Below are 17,141 nucleotides of genomic sequence, written 5' to 3'. Positions count from 1 at the left end.
AATGGCAGCTCAGTGTCCAAGTGGGTACCCTAGTAAGGGGAACAGGGGCTGTCTCTGACATGAACTCAGTGGCTGGCTCTTTGATCACCTCCCCCTGAGATGGGAGCAGCCTTACCAGGCCACAAAGGAAGACAATGAAGCCAGTCCTGATGAGACCTGATAGGCTAGGGTCAGAGGGAAGAGGAGGAGGACCCGGGGGAGGGGCATAGAAGGAGAAGAAGGAGAAAGGGTGGGTTGGGAGGGGTTGAGGGAGGGGAGTACAGCTGGGATACAAAGTGAATAAATTGTAATTAATTAAAAAATAAATTAATTTTAAAAAGAAAAAATCCTACTTAAGAAGAAATGGAAAACGTTGACATCTCTAAAGCTGCTGCTTAAATCGAATAGTCAAATCTTCTCAGAGAAAATGTTAGACCCAGATATGTTTGGGGGGGATGTTCTTCAAAATAATACCAGGATAATTATTTTACCAGGCTCAACCGCTTCCAAACACAACAGAGGGAAGATTTTCTTAGTTTACCAACCCTGCCTTATCCCAACTCTAAAACCAAACAGAGACAGTGTGTGCCTGTCAGAGATGCGCGTTCTTCATGGTGCTTTAACTGGCCGTTAAGGGTCCCCCAAAGGTTTATCCGTGGTCAGTTTGGTCCAGCATGGACGGCTCCGGCTCCCCTAACAGACTTCCACACCGTCGTGGGCCGGGTAGCTGCCCCTCTAGGAAAACTGCTGGCAAACCTGCACGTTCCTCTTACTCTCCGCCCCCCCCCCCCGCCCCCAGCTGGAACTCTTAGAAGGTCGCCCCCGTCTGATTGTTAGTGCACCTAGAGTAAATAACGTTCAGTGAGTGTTCTCCTATGCGTGTGCCCCTATGTGGACGTGTGGACTCGGCAGTGAAATCCCACTCATTCTTGGCTGGGAAAGGACCCCTGCATTTCTTCTCGCGCTGCAAGGGGACGGTCTTCTCCTCCCGCGTCTCCTGGCTGTGCCTCTCGGCTCTGTACTCGCCGCGAACGTGGCCTCCGCCTGGAACCTTGACGCCTGGAACTCGGACTCCACCGCGCTGTCGCCGCAGAAGCCCCTCTCCCCCACGCCCACGCGAATGAAAACTCTCCCTGTTCTCGCGGTGGCTGTTTTCCCACTCGGTGTTGTGAGAAAACGGAAACGTGGTTACTATTAGATTGTTCCACCGCTCTCCTGTAAGAGAATCATTCTTAAAAAGAAAACTCCTCGGGCCTAGGTGGTGGCCCACGCCTTTAATCCCAGCGCTGGAAGCAGGCGGATCTCCACGATGTCGACACAGAGAGGCTACACGGAGAGACCTTGCCTCAAAAACGAACAATAAACATATCTCTTAAAAGAAAGGCATCCCTGCTAAGGAGAGTCTCCGGCCCCTTGAGCACGGAAACCTGAGCAGGAGCGGGAAGCCGAATGGGTAGGGGAGGTGGGCCCCCCCCCCCCCCCCCCCACACACACACACACGCACAGCTCTTTGCCCTCTGATTCTCAAGTTTTGCAAGAAAGAGCTTGCGACCCCTTCTGCACCGGCGCCGTACAACCCACTAGCTGAATCCCCAAGCGTCCTCAAGACCCAAGTGGCGTAGACCCAAGCCCACTCTTGCACTCGCAGAGCGAGCGAGAGAGCTGGAGGAGGCGGGGAGAGAGACGGACCAGCCTTGGACGCTGAGCGTGGGGAAAAACCGAGCCAGGAGACGTCAGCTAGGAGACGACACCTCTGCTGGAGGAGCCGCGGCCTCCGGAACTGGGTAGCAAAAGGTGATCTTCCCAAATTACCATCGTTCGTTGGCCAGGGGTTCCCCCGAGTCCGCTGGGGTCACCAAGTCCAGCAAGCAAGCTCCAGGCTGGCAAGAGCCCTTTCCTGCTCTGGCACCCCAGCCGAGGAGCCCCGCGCCCCTCGCCACTGCCCGGCCGCCGTGCGCGAGGAGGGCCCTCGCCAGGAGCGAGCCTGTCCAACAGGACTGGAAACGTTCAATAAAGAAAAGAGAGCAACCTCAGCAGGCCCCACTGGGATTCGAACCCAGGATCTCCTGTTTACAAGACAGGCGCTTTAACCAACTAAGCCATGGAGCCGACTGCTGCGCAGGGGCTGAAAATAAACCTCTATTTAATTTCTGAGGGTCACGTTCGTAGCTTTAATTTCAATCTGTCGTGCATTGCTCACGTGGACTGCTCTTGAGAAGGACCGGGAGTAGCAAAGGCCTGTGGGAACGCTCGGCCTTCGTTCAGCTCCTGCTTCCACGGAGGCGAGCCCGGGACACCGCGCGGGACAGCTCCCACGCCTGCAGAAGCCCACTTTCTGAACCCTCGCCCCAGGGTTTTGGGGACGAGAAATGGATGAATCCCTAAGTGCAGGGGAACGTTATGACCCTTGTATCATTTTCCGTCTTTCCCGTTTGATCGCGGTTTTCGTTTTTGCTTTGCACGTTTAACTAATTGACTTCTTTTCATTTTGCTTTGTTGTGTCTGAGACACGACCTCACTTTGGAGCTCAGATTCGCCTCCAGATCGGGGCAATTCTTCTGCCCTGGGTGGTGGAGTTACAAGCCTTGAGCCGTCACACCCTGCCTATCTTCTTTAAACGCCGGGGGAATTGTGCTGGTTACTTGTTTAAATCCTGGCGCATCTTTTCTTTTTAAAATCCCTTCGTTACTCTTAAAACTACCCAGAGATTAGGTGACTCCTTTATCAAGTCAGCGAATGTATAGGAAGGCTGTGCTTTCAGAATTAGGAACAGACAATAAAGTTTAAACAGACAGAGAGAGAGAAAGAGAGAGAGAAAGAGAGAGATATTAACAGAAACTTTTCAGTGGTCGCCAGGGGTTCCCACAGGGTTAGTCGCAGCTGGGCAGAATAAGGACAGTCTGAGGTTTTCATCCAACGCTACTGCGTCAATTCTGTGTACATTTCTCTGTCCCAGCAGGAGTCTAAGTGGCTCAGCCGACGGCTGTGCAGTGGGCCGCGGAATCTCGCCCGGGAAGAGGCAGCAAATGTTTCTGGCAACGGTCAACTGCAATGAGCAGCCAGGGGTTCCGTTTGCAAAAACTCATTCTCTTTTCTGTGTTCTCCTCCCCGTCTGTGTGGAAAGTGCTGGGTGCTGTGGGTTTAAACTTGTAGTCTTGCACACACGAGCATCGATTCTGCAGATAAACTGATTTCTGCAGAGGTGCATAGCTATAATCCCAGCAACCAGGGAGCTGAGGCAGGAGCATGGACCTTACGGAGCATAAAATAGCCCTACATGATCCCCAACATTGTTTTATGGTGAACATGGGTTGAGACTTCCCAGATTTGTTACTTGACCTATAACCCTTTTATTGAGCTCAGCTTTTCCTTTTCGCTCCTCTGGGTTCTTTTTGGTTAGATGCGCTCTAACCCTGTAGCCCTGGGGCAGGTTTTTTTTTTTTTTTTTTTTCAACAACTGCAGCAGAAACGCAAGTGGAAAATACTTGGCCAAAGCTGAAAAAGAGCAACCAAATATAAACCAAGCCTCTGATCTCTGTGGTACTGAGGGGTCACAATAGAGTAAATGAAATGCTTGCAGGGCCAGTTGGTTCAGTAAAAGCTTATTGTTGTCACTTCTCTCATGAAGAGTCTGAAAATATTTTATTCTGCCATAAATCACGGTTGTTTGCTGTTTCCGTTATCACCACGTGAACATCTCTTTACCACTGCAGTAGTTTTGTTCGTAAGTTCAGTTTTATCTCTTTTGCTTTGGAATTGTTCTGCAGTTTGAAGAGTCAGAACTTGTTATCCGTTCCAGAATATTCTTGCTGTTGACCTTAAAGCTTGCTTCTCACTTGTCCTCTACAGAACTCTTCCGCCTTTCCTCCACCGCTTCAGTTCTTCCACGATATTCTTTTTCCTTATCTCTTTGGCTTTCAGGATAACCCCTGTCAGATCTGAGCAAAAGGCACACTGACTCACTAAAATTTTAACGCTGAAATTATGTAACAAAATATGCCTGCAAGTCACCTAAGCGTAGGTACATGAAATACCCTTGTAGGTATGACCCATCTTATCAGGCAAAAGATGAAGTTAGCGGCCCTGCCATAGTGGCCGTCCCTCTTCCTCCTCTACTCAGCATATAAACACTCTTACAATCCTATGTCAGGTGGGTGATCAGGAAATGCAGATTCCCAAATCTATGAATGCCATCGGGGCATGAGTGGTTTTCCTTAAATTTTATGAGTCGGTTTCAGAAAATGAGCTGATGAGGATTTTTTTTTTTTTATTCAATCTCATGTTTGTAGACCACAGTGTGCTCCTTTGCTTTACCTAAGAAAATTTGACAAGGCAAACTAGATGACTAATTAGTATGAATGCAGTATGTATCCACAAGAGTTTTTGCAAGGGATCAAACTGTGCACGAAGACCATTCTCTTTCCACTTTCTGCAGCACACAGCGATAGGGGCACCATACTCAACTGAAGAGTACATGCACTTTTCTTTGAACTGCTGAGCATATTGAATAAACACAAACCAGAATTTGAATTGTCAGGAAAATAATATTGTTCAAAGTAACTTTTACTTTTGCTCACAATATCAGGACTATTCATAAAGATGACGTTAATCCTAGAGGCTGAAATTCTTTAAAGAACAGTTTAAGAGGTGACTTAAATTGTTTTGGACACTTATTTTATTCGGCGCCTACCAGGCTTCAAAACAGCAAAGAGGTATAAAAGATTCTTCTTATCACATAGTAATATCCAACTTACTCAACTGATAACGAAGATTCACAATTCAGCCGAGCAATGCAGAGAGGTGGCTTCCGTGGGGCCACTGTTCTTTTTCTTAGTCACCATCTACCAAACAAAATTGGTCCACTCTCTCAATTTACAGATAGGAAACCCGGTAAGCTCCCCCTGTGAACGGATCTGTGGGAACCTGGCTCCCAAAAACTAACAAAGTCTGCATGTGAGGCAAGACAGAGAATGAAGATTAAGGGAGCCTGAGAAGGGAAAAGAAACTTTAGCCCAGAAGTCTGGTTAAAGTCTCTCACCAGCTGAGAATCAAGATTTCCACAATTAACACGTTTAAAGACTTTCTTCTTAACCATTTAGGAATTCTCTCTCTGTGTGTCTCTCCCTTCCTCAGTCTCTATGTTGATTATTCATATTTCTGCATCTTTAATTTGGGAAGTTTTTAATAATCCTACATTTTCCTTTAAATAGATTCTTATAAGGCCGGGGACTGAATGGTCACTAAACCCAATTCAATTACATGTAAGTATTGTATTCATGTCCTCATATCATCAAGAGGAGACAGACCTTCCTCTTCATTTTCCTGAGCGTGGTTAAGATGCAATACCCATCCTTGGTGCTCCTCTAGCTCTTCCGCATTCTGTATGGTGTAACCACAGCCATAATTTGCACAGTAGCCAGTCAACACGGATTAAACGTGACTTATAAAGAAGTCTCTTACTGAGGGATATTGCTTTTCATAGATTTTTATTGTAATTACCAAATTGATATATACTTGCAAAAAATAAAATAAAAAAGTCAAATACCACAAGCACAGCAAAATGTTAAAAGTTATTTCATCTTCAGGATGAAGCCAAGAATTTGATGGATATCTCTCCAACCTATTTTCAAGTGAATATATACTGCATATGTTACGACTTACAAAATAGAATACCATTATTGACGGAAAAAAAGAATCACAGCTCTCACCTCAAAGGAGATGAGATAGTTCATTCCAAAGCTAATTATGACCATGGCCTTGGAATATAGTATTTAGATTACCCCAAATTCCATGTTCCAATGAAGAACAATGTAGTTTCATACTAACAGAACAGAGCAAGTTATAGGTCAAGGCACTTTTCCAAGACATGTGTGGAAACACCAGAGAAATGAGTTACAGCCCATCTTACAGCTACAGATGCCATCTGAGAGCATTCTTGGTCCTTCAGTTTGTCGAAATGGGGTTTTGGTAAGTCGATCGATTCCAATTGGTTTTTATCTGTTAGTCCACAACATAAGTGGGCAGGCCATCGCTCTTTAGAGGGCTAGGGACGGCGCAGGAGAAACTGTAATTAGGCTCTGGGCTGGCGGCATGCCTATCTCTCCACATCACTGACAATCGACTGTGGCAGACTCAGCTTCTTTTCAGAAATTCTCCTTCATACTGTTCTTAACAATTCAGCAAAAAAAAAAAAAAAAAATTAAACAAAAACAAAAACAATTCAACAGTAACGGTGTCTTGTTTGATTAAGCTTAAATCCCTGTTCCCCAAACTCCCAAACCATCAAGTAGTAACACAACTGTCACGTTTTTGTTTTCGTTTTGTTTTGTTAAACAGATCCAACTTTGTAGGACTGCAATGACTCTTCTTAAGCATACATTAAAAAATAGTCCTGGACAATTTTTAGGGGGGAAAAAAAAGCCGACTTAGATTATGTTTAAATTCAGTTTTTGATCTGCATGTGTGTGCCTGTCTGCTTGCCTGAATGTTATTACATGTGTGCAGCGCCCGTGGAGACCAGAAGGGGGCGTCAGATGCCCTGGTTCTGGAGCTAAAGGCGGTAGAGGCTGCAAACGGAACCCCTGGTCCCCAACAAGAACAAGTTCTTAACTATTGAACCATCCCTCCCGCACAGGGAGATTCTTTACATAGACGCTGTCAAATCACACGCTGGGATGATATTTCTCTTGAGTGTTAAGTGTCAAAATTTCTCATCCGAGGGGCCCTTTCCAGGGCCTTAGTAGCGATAACTCTATCTGAAAAGTGTTTTCGTAAAATTTGCAAACGTCTGTGCTGTAATGGGAATTAATTACCTGAGCCTCGGCAGGGAATCTTTGCTCCAGCTTCATCCCCATACATCACACTGGCTTTAGAATGATCGCATCTAATTTTGTGTTGTTGTCTATGCTTTCTCTTACACAGATCCTAAATTGCCCGAGACTCGGTCCTCATCAATAGAAGTCTAGCCGTGCTGTACTCTCCAGATTTCCATTAGCTAATGAGTTGCCCCGTTTCCCCAAGGAGGGAAAAAATAGCTTTGTCAAAACTGAAACTTGATCTAAGTCCTCCAAGGTACAGTTCGAACAAAGTCCCACAACTCTGATTACATTTTCGGTATCTTTTGTCGGTCCCATGGTGTAATGGTTAGCACTCTGGACTTTGAATCCAGCAATCCGAGTTCAAATCTCGGTGGGACCTGCAGAAGCTCTTTTATAAAGGACCTTTTATAATTTCCAGCCTGCGGTCTAAATGTGGAAAAACTTGTTCCTCTACCCCATGGTGACATTTGGCTCTCCAAATACAAAGGTAACAAGCTCCGGAGGAGAACTCCTCCCCGGGTGGAGAAACCCCAACAGCTGTGGGAAAACCTTCCTGTGACTGCTCACGACCTCCTCAGCCCTGCTCGCTCCTGCTTTTTTCCTCGTTTGTGTACCCAAGCGAAAAAACTCATCTCCCACCGGCTAGAGCCACAGCAGGAGCTGGGATGCCTGTGCCAGGAGCAGGCGCCTGGCCCTGAAACTGAGCCTCCCCCAGGCTCCCCAGGTGAAGACACTGCTGCTATCCCTTCCTGTAGCATCCAAACAAACACCTCAAGGCATCCCTCTGCAAACAGTCTCCCGCAGAAACAATAACCCGAACTTGCAATGTAGACTAGGAATGAGCTAATAGACTGTCATCGGGGAGCGGGAAGAAAGAATTCGCTCAGCGGGACAGGAACTGAAGAAGGAAGAAACAACTATCTGGCTGTTTATGTTTTTGTTTTGTTGTTTGGATTTTTTTTTTTTTTTTTTTTGAGACAAGGTTTTGTGTAAGCTACCCCAGCTTCCATCTCCAAAGTTCTGGAATTACAGGCAATGGGCCACCACACTTACGTAAAAGCCAAACATTAAACCTGGCGATATATTTTTAGATGCTCTTCTATGTTATATATATATATCTTTTCTGAATGGCCCGGCAGCATCCCTCCACCCCCGCCATGCATGGGTGCTTGTAATTCCAGGCATTTTTGCAACCAAAGTGACTCTTCAAACAGACCTCAAGGACCCGAGCATCTCCCTGAAATTTTATGAAATGACAGAAACAAAAGGATCCATTTTCAAGAATCAAAAGATAATTGAACTGTGTGATTATTACAATCCTATCTATCAAGCATCCACTGTCCTAGTTCAAGTCTAATAACTCAGACTTTATTTTTAAAAAGCCTTCAAATTAACAGGACAGAAAAGCCTTGACCTCCGAAGTTCCTGAATCTGAGTGGCAGCTCAGCCACGGAGAGCCTGGGAGCACACAGGGATGGATGCTTTTCTCTTGCTGCCTCACATGTCCGAGACTTTCATATCCCTTTGGGAAGCTGAGAGAATTGCTTGTGAATGGGATGGGGGCATTGTGGTTACAAGGATGCTGTCTCTGGCCAAACTTTAATCAGGCTTCTTTGACCCCTCTCCTCAACTAGGTCTCATCACCGCCAGCCAACTTTCAACAAGAATCCAGCTAAGCCTGTCCAGGCCTAAGTGCTGTCCATGTCTAATTAGGCTTCTCTTTCTCTGACCTTGGTATCTAATTTAAATCATCTTAGGAATTTTCTTACCCCACCATTGGCTGTGAACCCACAGCTGCTCCTGTTATACTGGGATCTACTTCAGTCTTTCTCCCCTTCTTCAGTACCCTTGAATACAGCCATCTTTCATGTTTAACACTATTTGGTATACGTTTTGATACTTCTCCCAAATCCAACTAAGGGTTTAGGATGTGGTCAGCTTTTCAAAGATGTCAGGAATAGACATCTAGACAAATTATTGGTAGCCAGTTTCCTAAAGAAATAAAAGCAGACTCTCAAACTTGTCCAAAACAATGAAGGTAACAACCCAATATTAAAGTAAAAGACAAAGATCTTATGATCATCTCAATACAAACAAAATCACCTGATGGAATTCAGTGTCCTTGCATGATTTTAAAACAAAGAATCAAACAAAAACCTCTCAACAAAGGAGAGGCAGCCATAGAAGACACAGCCTTTGTAAATGTCACACTCAATGAGGACAGCTTAAACGGCTTTTCCCCATGTTAAGGTCAAGACATGGAGCTTACTCTCACCAATTCTTTTTATTGTAGTGTTGGAAGTCTCAGCCTCTGGTAGCCAGGCAAGAGGAAAAATTATAATAATGAAAGAATCCTGGTAGGAAGCAAAAAAAGAAAGAAAGAAAGGAAGGAAGGAAGGAAGGAAGGAAGGAAGGAAGAAGAAGAAGAAGAAGAAGAAGAAGAAGAAGAAGAAGAAGAAGAAAGGAAGGAAAGAAGGAAAGATAAATACCAGGCCACAGAAGATGACAATGCAGCCACTCTGATGAGATCTGATAGACTAAGATCAGAAGGAAGGAGAGGGGGACCTCCCCTATCAGTGGACTTGGGGAGGAGCATGCATGAAGAAGGGGGAGGGAAGGTGGGATTAGGAGAGGAGGAGGGAGGGGTTTTTGAGAGGATACAAAGTGAATAAAGTGTAACTAATAAAAGTTTTTAAAAAAATAAAGATATAGACAATTTTTTAAAAAGAAAAAACATGGAAAGAAAGAAAGAAAGAAAGAAAGAAAGAAAGAAAGAAAGAAAGAAAGAAAGAAAGAAAGAAAGAGAGAGAGAAAGGAAGAAAAATGTCTTTCAATCCCCAGTACCACAATTTTTATTAAAAAAAACAAACAAACAAAGAAATAGAAACTATTTGCTAATGATTCCAGTGAAGAGCTGTCTGAACGTGTGAATTCGATGAAGTTGAAAGACATGAAATGTACTTTAACAAGATGATAGTGTTTCTGTTTAGTAGTGTTGTTCCCAGATTGCAAAGACCCCAAAGACCACTAGGGAACCGACCACATCTGCAAGAACCAAGAGCCTTTACTTCCGGCTTAAGCTCAGACTCTCCACGGTCCAATGTCCAACACAGTCGGTTAGGGAGGGCGCCCCCAGCAGCTGCGAAGCTGGGTTTTTGTTATGGTTTGAGCAAGGAATGGGACTTTCAGTTACATGACTGGTTCTCATTTAGCAGAAGCAAGCTTGTCATAAACTGATTGCTTGGTGCTGATCGAGGTTGGTGGGGGACTTCATGGAGTGTCCAGGTAACAAGGTGTGCCCAGGTAACAAAGAGCGCTAACAAAAAGTACCCAGGTAACAATAGCATTTTTACTAGCTAAGCAAAGTTTTCTAACTGACCTTTACTTTGATTGATCAAGTGCTTGGGAACTTTTCAAGGCGGCTACTAGATTATTTTCTGATTTTCAGGGAGGTTATTGAGTTATTGTATCTCATTTCCATGAACTATCGTTTCATGTTCTGACAATAGAAACAGGGTCTAAGCAACTGTGGGAACATTCCCAGGAAACAGAAACTGAGGCCCACAGTATCTTACGAAGCCTGTCAAGGCAGCACAGCTGCTTGGTCCCTTTATTAATAACGTAGTATCTGAAAAAGCAACTAAGAAAATGCTGGAGCTGGACACATAGCTCAGCGGCAGAGTATTCACCTAAATGGGATCAAACCTAAGTGGGTCTGATCACTAAAACAGCAACGGTGAAAAAGAAGAAAGAAAAAGGGGGATGGATGAAAGGAAGGAGGTGGAGAAGAGATGTGAGCAACAGTTCCAGGAAAGAGCTTGTGCTTTCCACTGAACCTTCCGCAAGGCTGATTACCAGCACAGAACTTCAGTGACTGTGGCTGTTCGGAATGCTAAAAGTCCAGCATCATACTATCTTGAGCCACCTTAAACTCACTTAACAACCATTTATTATTGCCCTCCTCTGTGCCTGACCTAATAGCTTTGTGACCATCAGATACATCATTTTAATGTACAAACAGGGCATAAATTTTCTAACCAAGCAAGAGATTAAAAAAAAAAAAATACTGTCAGCCTGAGGCCTGCAGTAGAACTTTCCCATTTAACCATCATCTGATTTTAAGTTAAAACACCAGGTGTGTCTTTCTGGGCTTCAGACAATCATTGTATTGTTGAGTTAAGGCAGAATCTGAAGTCTTATATCCAGGCAGGATTCTCCTTATGAAGAAAAATATTACTGATGAAAAACAGTTTTCTATAGCTGGAGACGTTGTCCAGAGGTTAAAAGCACTTGTTGCTCTTCCCGAGGACCTGAGCTTAGTTCCCAGCGCCCATGTCAGGTCCCTCACAGCTGTCTATAACCACAGCTTCAGGGGATCCGACACTTTTGACCAAGACACCATCCAACATTTTCCCTGACACAGAAGTGACTGTGTCTCATCCCATTGGTGAAAGATCTACCTCACTATCTGATAAAGACTGCTTAATCAGTGCAAAGGGGAAAGGTTCAGGAGTTCTTTCCAAGCCAACTACCTTTGATAGAAAGACAATCTCAAACGGTGAAACTATCGGAAGAAAACGTGGGGAATGTTCCATGACGTTTGCACAAGCAACGACAGAATCAGAAACAAACAGGATTGCACCCAAATACAAAAGTAGCTACACAGCAAATGTAGCGGCAAACAGAATGAAGACACAGGACAGAGAATGCAGAAAAATATTTGTAGGCCACCGGGCACGGTTCAGGCATGGTTCTCTCCACAGGATTCATGTGAAGACCACACCAAAGAGCTCATGTTTGCACTACTTTCCACCTCTCAAAAGTCCCTCCAAACCAACACCACTCTGGGGGCCGAGTAGAAGACCTGAAGAGGACGAGCCAATTCCTCAACCAAAGCGCAGAGCTGGGACAGAAGACCACCTTCACCTTTCCAGACGAACGTGCTGTGGGCGGCAGATACGAGGATGTGTACGACTGACACCTTCTGTTCTTCTCATTTCATTCCAGTTTGCGGGTTTATTCCATTCAGGCTTACCTTCCATCCAGAACCAAATTTCTTCAGCAGCTCTCCTACTGCTGGTCTTCAGCACTGCGTTTTAGGTTTTCCTGGGAGCAGCGCAGACAGAAAGGAGAAAATGTGGTGACTGAGTCTGCTAGAAGCCTTTTCAGGGTCTCGCAGCTGTGAAATATCCCAGCAGCCTTCACTCTGCAGAGGCAGCAGAGAGAAAAAACAAAAAAGTCACTGCCATTCCCTCCACAGTTTTGGAAACAGTGCACTTATATGGAAGAATGATATAAGTGTTCTCCCTTCTGTTGCGCAGGCCTGACGTCCACTTGGAGAGCTGTTGGTCACCACTGAGATACGAGTGGCACCATCGCATCTTTAGGGATAGCTTTGCTCTTCTGGCCTTTGCTGTGGTTAATAGGCTTCACATTTGGGTAGGACTATTGTTCGCTTCCCTCCCACAGCAGCTTGTAGAGCAACTTCTGGTACTATGAACTCCGATCCTCAGGGAGGAGGCTTTCAGGTCAGACCCAGCTCCGATTCTCTGAGCCATACGTCCAAAGGGTATGGTGTCTTCAGCAGTAGACATTTACCTTCCATTTCTGGGAGGCAACCAAGGGCAGAAGCAGTAGCCTGTATTGTTTTGGGGGTCTCATTGACTCTCCAGACCAACAACTCAAAAAAAAAAAAAATTTCATTCCTGGTACTGGAGTTTTTGTCTATGGCTCTTAGGGACAACATTATCAGCTCATGCCATAATTTCATTTAAATGTAGATATATAATGTAATTCTAGGTAAATACAAAATTATTATGGTTTCTTATGGCTTTTCAAACATTCTTAGCATTATGTACTTTCTCCTTCTCCCCTTCTGTATTGGCTTCCCTCCCCACTCACTGCCTAGCCACCCCGCCATGTGCCCCCCTACTAGTCCCCTCTCTAGGACTCCACCTACCTCACCCTGCCATAGTCCCCTTTTATTTCCCTTCTTTCTGCAGGCCACTAAGAAAGGGAGAATTAATTATCTCCAGGGATGAGCTCCTTAATTGGTTATCCAAGCCAAATGGTCATCCTTGAAGTTATATACATACAAACAACACTAAACAGACTCAGAAGGTTTTATATATCTACGCAACTAAATATGTTAAGTAATTATAACAAAGAAAAAGAGGCTATGAATTTGAGGGAGAGTACATGAAAGAAGTGGGAGGGAGGAACGAAAAGGGAGGAAATGATGTAATTATATTTTCATTTAAAATTACATATATATTTTCTTGAAGTAATAAAAGAGCTTTTTAAAAGGAAAATTTTAAAAGAATGTAAGCGGGACCAATATGGGGTTCAGCTCAATGTAGAACATGTGCTTAAGGTCTGACCCCTAGCCTTCCACGCGTTCTTTTTGTCATTACTTTTTAACAGCATGGGGTTGGTCTCTGTCAATCCTATTGCTTCAACACAAGGAAGTCAGAATCCGCCTTTAGAAAATAGCTGTGCTAAAAAGCTGCAAAAGGAAAAGAGGCTTTTACCAACAGGAACATTGCGATAACTTCTTTAGACCTCCAAACCACAGCTCTGGAGACAGACTGTGACCAGACTTCATTTGCTCTTCTGTCTGTCTAGGAAACAGTCAGCGACTGAAGAAGCACTCACAGAATGGGGAAATGTTTGTCTTCTACATATATGACAAAAGGTTAGCATCTAGAATATGCAAAGAACTCAAGAAACAACCCGATCAGAACTGTGGGCCATAGAACTGAACAGAGTTCTCAAAGGAAGAAATACAAATGGCTAGTATAAAAAAAGTTAAGGTGCTCGGCATCCACAGCCATCGGGGAAATGCACACTAACACTACTTTGAAATTCCATCCTATCCCAGTCAGAACGAAGATCATTAAGAAAACAAATGATGATATATCTATATCCACACCACACCCGCCTCCCCAAAGGCTCAGGGACTATCAGAAAAGGGGAGGAATGTAGGAGCTAGGTGATGGGGTCACTGGTGTGAAATAAATGCTGTCTCCTGATGTGACACAAGCATTGCACTCACGCTTTTACAAGTTACTTTATGAGTTATCTTATGAGTCACTTGCACAAGACCTGCCCGAGACCGCTCAGCGTTCCAACAGGCGGCACTAACTGGATTCAGCTGTTGTTGCTGTGTGCGAAGGTGTGGGCTGGGGAGAATCAGGCACGGTGGCGCATACCTGTAAGCCTTGCTCTCTGTGAAGCTGAGGCAAGAGCAGCACAAGTTCAAGGCCAGTGTGGCCTACAAGAGTGAGAATTTGTCTCAAACAACTACAGAAATGCTAGGCTAGGGGCATGGTGTCATACATCTGTAACCCCTTGAATTCAAGATGAAGGGGCAGGCACATCTTTGTTTATGCAACAAGTTCCAGGCCATCCAGGGCTACCTAGTCAGAAAAAGGTGGGAGGAGACATAAGGGGGGTGGAATGTACTGGGGTGCCTTGAAAGTGTGAGAGCAGGTAGTTGGGTGATTATGACGGAGGCACATTGTTGGCAGGTGTTCTAACCAGCTTTCTCCTCCTGGGATGAAACACTATTTCAGTTTACATTTCAGATCAGCCCATTATTGAGGGCGTTCAGGACAGAAACTCAAGCAGAGACTGAAGCAGAAGCCACGAATGACCACTTCTTACTGGTTAGCTTCTGGGTCAAGCCCAGCCAGGTTTCTTGTCCTACCCAAACCCTCCTGACCACTGCTCCCTAGTGGGCTGGACCTTCGCATATCAACTGTCAATCAATCTCTCAGACATGGCCACAAGCCAATCTGATGGAGGCATTTCTTCAATTAAGGTTTTCTCTTTCCAGATGACTCTGGGTCGTGTGGAGATGACGATAAACACTAACTAGGACAGCATGCATGAAATTTTCAGAGAATAAATACAAGACATTCTATTACAAAAGAAAAGAAAAGAAAAGGCTGGGCGATGGTGCCACAAGCCTTTAATTCTAATACTTGGGAGGCAGAGGCAGGTGGATTTGTGAGTTTAAGGCCAGCCTGGTCTACAGAGCGAGTTCCAGGGCAGCCAAAGGTACACAGAGAAACCGTGTTTCAAAAAAAAAACAAAAACAAAACAAAACAAAACAAAAAAAGAAATAGATCAGCTAACATGTTCAAGAGCTCCTAGTTTTTACAACTAACTGCTTATTGAAATATTAGTAATTTCATTCATGTTGGGTTAGGAGAGGAAGCAGATGGAATTTGCTCTTATGGAGCTATTACTAGGCAAAAGCAGTGGATGTAATTGTTTAGTTTTCCTTCAAAATTTTACACTTTAAATGCCTCACAAACAAGTCTTTTCTGAGCTGCTATCTCTTGGAAGTTAAAGAGAAAGAAGACTGCCAATTTGGGGGCATTTTCCCTGTCCCACTTGATGCCGACTCCTTTTGATTATGTCCTTTCTGTACACCCTCTGTTCTTCTGGTTATACTGCTTTCAACCTGTTCTTTTGATTTAAGTATAAATCTACTTTCGAAAACAGAGAAAAGGGAAACATAGAGGAACAAATCTCAAGCATCACAGTATTTTCCCTGGCTGGTAATATGTTGAAACTAATGTGTATTCATGTCTGCGTGGTTGCTCTCGGGATAGACTGAAATCCTCCAGCACGACCTTTAAAAGCCTGGCTCATCTTGTTTGCCATTTGTTCTTGCTCTAGCAGAGAATGTTTCAACCCAATGCACTTTGCCGGGTTCCCTCTCGCTCAATTATTCCACGCTCTGCCTTTTTTTTTTTTTCTACACTGCTCTTTCTGTGCAGCTAATGTGTCTCCCTCTCTGGTGTCCCTAGTACGTTAATTATTTTGCTCACATTTCAGCTGGACTGGGCAGGACAGGCATGGCTGGGCTATGAACGTCACCATCCGACCTCAGTGACCTGCTTCCTCCATCCAGGCCCTTCCTTAAAAAGTGTCGCCAGTTGGAGACACCATAAGAACACAGGATCTGTGGAAGAAAACTTCACATTCAAACAGTAACATCTGCTTAAAGCAAATCCCTTCTATATGTTCTCCTAAACACCAGAAGTCCCTTTACCACTGCCCCAAACATTGTGATACAAAATAACACTGTTATTATGTAAGTAACTTCTACCCCTTTCCTCCCAAGTCACGGTTTATCTCCTTTGGGTACAAAGGTCACTTACTTTCCCCTAAATCATACGGACATAAATACAATTATTATTATTATTTTTTAAATAGCTCAATGTGATATCTTGCACTGAAGCAAGCCGTAGGAGAGCTTGTGTGTTGCAAAGAATTCCTTCCAGTACTCACGTCAGTTTCGTCTCATCCAGAAATACAACTTTGTGGATTTGACGTGCTGGTCTTGAGCCTTGCTTTCCTTGACTGTGCCTCTTACCGCCCAGTTTTTATCAGTTGAGGAGGAGGAATGTATCCAGCGCCCGCCACACTGTGAGACTCCCAGTTTCCTGCTCAGCACTGCCAAACAAAAGCAAATGATATATTTTCTTAAATCAGCTAAAGGCTTTGAAATATTCACTTGCGATTTTTTTTTTTTTTTTAGAAATGTTTTCGACCTTGTTCACCCAGACAGAGGTCACCAAGGTCCTCACACCGAGCATGGACCCTGTCTTCCCAAACCCTAGTGACTGGCTCTTGATTTGTGGCTGTCAAGGATGCTTTTTCTTTAGCCCATGGACACATGAGAGTTTAAAGAAATCAGTGAACAATCCGAAAAACATGCAAAAATGTATCCAAGTTTTTGAGGGTATGAGTATGCTTATTCACAAGAAAAGGCTTTCTGGATCAGCTCATCTGTCATTCAATTTTAAACATTAATATTCCAAGCAAATGGATGTTAGTTTTACAAATGAAATGATGTGGCGTTTAGGACCAAGAAAACACATTGGGTTTAAATTCTAGCCTCATTATTATACTGGCTGTGAGATGTGGGCAGATTACCTCCTTTTCACTCTCCTCTGCTTTACCGGTGAGGTGAGCCTGGTGACACTTCAGGGAGTGTTCCTGTAATTTTAACACACAAGAGAGAAGACACAAAATGCAGCTAGGAAAGCGTCCAGTGAGCTCCAACTCTTGTTCATCTATTGTGGTTAGACCACTTACAGAGTTTGAGAACTCAGCAAAATACTTCATACGGGGTAAATTGAAAACACTTCGACTTTTCTATTAGAAATTCTCTTAGCCCTGTGCTATGTCGTTAAGAGAACTTGAAGGGTTAGTTTTGGAGGCAGTGGAAGTAGTGGTCAAAGAGATTGAACTTCCAAAATAGTAGATGATTTTAGGCCAAGAATTTGTTTGGACAAACGGCCTGGTTCCAAAGAAAAGATGGCAGTA

General features: G+C 44.2%; 2 non-coding genes across 2 annotated transcripts; one reads left to right on the top strand and one right to left on the bottom strand.

Moving 5' to 3' along the window:
* Window positions 1-2,014: 2,014 nt before the first annotated feature.
* Trnat-ugu (transfer RNA threonine (anticodon UGU)) lies at window positions 2,015-2,088 on the bottom strand. Its single transcript has one exon. It is a non-coding gene; the product is annotated as a tRNA-Thr (tRNA).
* A 5,016-nt stretch (window positions 2,089-7,104) lies between these two features.
* On the top strand, window positions 7,105-7,176 carry Trnaq-uug (transfer RNA glutamine (anticodon UUG)). The gene has a single exon. It is a non-coding gene; the product is annotated as a tRNA-Gln (tRNA).
* Window positions 7,177-17,141: the final 9,965 nt, after the last annotated feature.

Source organism: Psammomys obesus, unplaced genomic scaffold, assembly GCF_907164565.1.
Source record: "Psammomys obesus unplaced genomic scaffold, mPsaObe1.curated_primary_1811, whole genome shotgun sequence".
In the NCBI taxonomy this organism is placed as follows: domain Eukaryota; kingdom Metazoa; phylum Chordata; class Mammalia; order Rodentia; family Muridae; genus Psammomys; species Psammomys obesus.
This window is presented reverse-complemented; position numbering and strand designations above follow the sequence as displayed.